Source organism: Micrasema longulum, unplaced genomic scaffold, assembly GCF_059751315.1.
Source record: "Micrasema longulum isolate JH-2025_06_02 unplaced genomic scaffold, ASM5975131v1 h1tg000250l, whole genome shotgun sequence".
Lineage (NCBI taxonomy): Eukaryota > Metazoa > Arthropoda > Insecta > Trichoptera > Brachycentridae > Micrasema > Micrasema longulum.
The window spans coordinates 1,706,381-1,711,013 of record NW_028277455.1 but is presented as its reverse complement, the minus strand read 5'-3'; positions in this window follow the sequence as shown (position 1 = coordinate 1,711,013).

The following is a 4,633-nucleotide window of genomic DNA, read 5'->3' as shown; positions in this document are numbered from 1 at the left end:
CCTTTACACGTCAGACGCCAAAATGCAAATAAATGTAATTAGGCTTTCAAAAACCAATTATCCGACTTTCATATTCTGGTATGAATCACCCTAAGCATTAATCACACCAATTAGGCTTACAATCGTCACACTAACTATCTGGTAATGCCCCCATGACGTCATCGTTTAAGAATTCAAAAGTGACTTTTTATCTTGTAGCTTGTATGGGTCAAAACACTGTGCGTCGGGGCGCTGAGAACGCCAAGTTTTAGTGTTCTCAAAGTGATTTTGTCGACTGAGCTACAAGAAAATAGTTATTCTACTCAAGTCCGGGGTTTTAAATGTTGATTACTAGTCACGTGTCGAAACCATCTCACCTCAAAATAAGAACTAATAATTTGTGTAATTTAATTGATAACATTATTATTTTAAGCATATTCGTCGCATCAGCAGCTCAATCACAATGGCCGTACTTGTCGGTATTTACCGACGCTATAAAAATTTGTTATGAATAAATATTGAATAAGAACCGGCTTGTGGTCCCGTGATAGTATTGTGGACTCACGGGCCAAATGCCCTATGTTCAAATCCCACTATACCTCAACTTGATTTCTTAGTCTCTTTCCCAGCCCAAGTTATTTACGACTTTTAGGAAATGGTCTGAAAATTTAAATATTTGAGTAAATAATATGTATTTTCTATTATATTAAAAAAAGTGTTGGTTGACTTAATTTTTTGTTGCGTTTCAAAGTTGAATATAGGAGTACTAATGGATCAACATCTTTGCTGGCGAGCTCATACTAATGAATTAAGCCGCAAAATATTTTTCAGTCTACACTCACTTAGAAGGTTGCAAAAATTCTTACCCATTAGTACTTAATGCACTCTTGTACAAGCATTACTACTACCCATTCTAGATTACGCTGATGTTTCCATGACTGATTTGAGCTGTGAGCAACTCGATAAACTTGAACGACTTCAGAATACATGCATAAGGTACATTTTTGGTCTTAGGAAATATGACCACATTTCTGATTATCGTAGGCAACTGAAATGGCTCAAAATTAGACAGCGGAGAGACTATCACTCCCTCTCACTTCTGTTCAATGTACTTCATAGTCCTAACGCTCCTATATACCTGTGTGAAAAATTTCAACGCTTATCAGTTCATGGTTTACCTCTTCGTTCTCATTCTTAAGGCACTCTCTTAATACCCATACACAATTCCTCTTTCTTCTCTAACTCATATAGTGTCCATGCGGCTTGACTGTGGAATCATCTGCCATCCACCATCAAAGATGTTACTACATTATCTCTGTTTAAATTACGTCTGAAGAAACATCTCCTTTCTCTTCCTAATCTCTCCTCCTTTCCTTTTTCCTCTTTTTTTCTTTTTCCCATTGAGTAATAGTTTTGATTTAAGGTAATTTATAAACAAATACGTTTATTTCTATTTTTATATATTTTTAACTTTTTAATCTTTTTTTTTTCTATTGAATATGTTCTGTAACTTGAATTATAAAAATACAACTTTTATTTTATTGGTTGGTTGGAAGAAATTGCCATTTGGCAATAAGCCCGCCAATGTACAAATAACATTATGTACAAAAAGTTAAATAAATAAAAAAAATAAAAATATAAACCTTTTTTTCTTCTTCTCTCCAATCTATAATTGGTCGTAGATCATGAGTAAATTTTGAATGATTTATTGAGTAAGAAAGAGGAGTCATCAGGTGACTTCTGATATCTCTTTTATTCAAACTGGTAGGCTAACTATCTATTTGGCAAATTCAGAACGCTAAAGCGATTGAGACGCTTAACATCTCCTCTAACATCTAGTAAGCTGCTACGTAGATTATTGATGTGATAACTGAGCCTTTTGCTAGTCCACCACACTGAATTTCCTTATATCGTATTTTACTAGAGGCATTGTAAATACTCGCAAAGTGCACTTCGGTGTTCCTGGGAAACCAGGGGGCATTTACTATGACTCGCAATAGCTTATTTTGAAAGCGTTGTAATATTAAAATATAGGAGTGACTCGCTGTACCACACACTTGTATTAAATAACTATTGTAATGGCAAAATTATTTACAAAAAGCAATTGATTTAAAATTAGAGTTTGATACATCGATTAGCATTTACGAATTTTTTACTTTGCTATTGTATTGAGGGCTTCGTCATATCGAATAAACTGTAAATTTGTAATTTCCGCTTTGAATCGTCGATATTTTAGTATAATTTACATGTTGTGATGTATCAGATTGTTACGAAAATTCAAATACCCTTTTTTGTTTTTTAATCAAAAAGTACACCCGCGAATTCCTCAAATACACTTTTTAATGGCCCAAAAAAACTTACTGCATTGTCCGCTGATAATAATATTTATGGCCTATCTTTGAAAAACCGACCCAAAAACAATTCAAGTTTCGCCAATCTAACTTCTGACACTCCCATCAAATGTTTTATCATTCCACTGGCTGTTGAATGCAAATAAATTCATAACTTTATTGTTTCCATTACTGTATTTAGTTAAGCAATTTGTTGAATAAACTCGCATTCAATGTTTTTTGGAATATTTATCAGGCACTAACTTTTATACAACTTCGTAGATAAATAAGAATTTTTATCTTGATTTTAATGCAAGCAGAACTGATTTAATTTGTTCCATGGGAAAATACTGAAAGTTTTACAAACGCGTCGTTTGAAATGGAAAATGCTTCGCTATCGCAATAAAAAAAATTAAAAGAGGAAACAGTTTTTGGGAAAACTTAGTATGAAATGCTTATCATATAATATATTTCAATTGGGATATTGTGAAGATGATTTTAAGAAACATGATGTATGGAAAATACGAAAGTGGCGTTTACAAGCAAAACATTGTCAAAAAAGAATATGGAATAAAATTGGCTGTATAATAAAGACGCTGATAATAACAAAAATCATGTATTTCTAAGCTGTAACAAATCCTTTGCAACCCGTCAAACTTAAATAATTGGTATTTTTGCACAGGGCTTGGTTATAAAACACGAAGTACGACTTTCTATAACAGAGCTATCCATAATTTCTTCCTGGAGACCAGGGATTAACTCGACTTTAATTCTACACTATCATAAAGTATCCAAAAATTTTACCCTCAGAATGTAGGAAACTATGTCTAGATTTATCTGCATACAGGAAGATGCATAGGGCACTTGACGCGGTTGAAAATATTGAAGCATATTTTGATCACCTTCTACATGACAGCTATATGATATTTCTGACGCTTCAGTTATCTGTAAGTCCAAGGACTGACAGGAACCACATAAGAAATATACTTCAATCAATTAATGCTCTTCCTTGCTGGGAATCGAGCCCAACACCCCTTTCAAAAGTTTGAATGTATGTATTTGAAAATAGAATTCTAAATTTTTCAACAATGTTTTGAGTTTGTCTAAATGCTTGCAGATTGGCTGGATTTTCTCTCTAGGGAGTTGTTCATATTTAAATTTATTGCAAGAGAGACGAAAAACATTTTTGCGAAGGGAATGACCTATCATTGGCTGGTTTAAGTAGCCACTTTACACACTGTGTAACACTTACCATTTTGCCTATGTTTAAACATCCACATTTCCTCAACTCTTCCATATGTTGACTTGTGTGAAGTAAAAAAGCTGAAACCTTTATCATGTGGGTGAGATTCATTTTGCTTAACCAATTCACCTACTAGGCAACGCCTGAAAACAATTTTCCAATTTTTTATATTTCTTCTTTTATCCGGTAGTTAGTTCAATGATATTTTGAGAAAATACAAATGCTTGCAGACTGTCTGGATTTTCTTCCTAGGAGTTGTTCATATTTTAAAATATCCCTTAAGCTCTGTAAATGTCTAGACTCCCATATTCCCTTCTCAAAAATGTTTTCCCTCTCTGTTGCAACAAATTGAATTTTTAAATTTTTATTCATCATCTTCACCTCTCTATCCGCACTCGGTTATGCATATGGCACCGAATTAGTTCGCCATTCTCATTGTTACATAGAAGGTAAGACAATCAACCTTACGCTTTAGATTCCAGTCCAGGAGCCACTATGAAACATTACACCACGAGGCAAAATTATACGCAACATTATATTTTTAACTCCATATTGACATTTTAGTCGATTTAATTAAGTATGTGTAAGTTAATTATAATTATTATTTTAGTTTTGTTAAATATAAGTTTTGATTTAAAATTGTGTAGTAATAAGGGTTGAAAAGGACAACGAGCCAGGGACGAAGGAGCATATGAAGGAAGTGAGGCTAATATGTATTTTAATTCGCATTATATCAACACATTATGAAGATAAAAAACTACCAACCAATATAAAAATGCTCAAAGATGCCTACAAACATGGTCTGTACTATGTTATTTACTGTAGTACTACTGTATTTACGCATATTATAATTATCCTTAAAATCTGAGCTTAACTAGAAATTTGGTATCAAAGACGCCACTGCAACAAGCCTAAGTTTTTCTTAATGAGAAACTAGAAAAAATAAATATGTGATTATATTTTCAAACTTTTGATTCTGTGTATATTAAAACTTAGGTTTTCCGTGATACTTGTATATTTAATAAGCACACCAGTAAATTGATTTATAAATAAATAAATAAAATATTAACCTAATTGACAG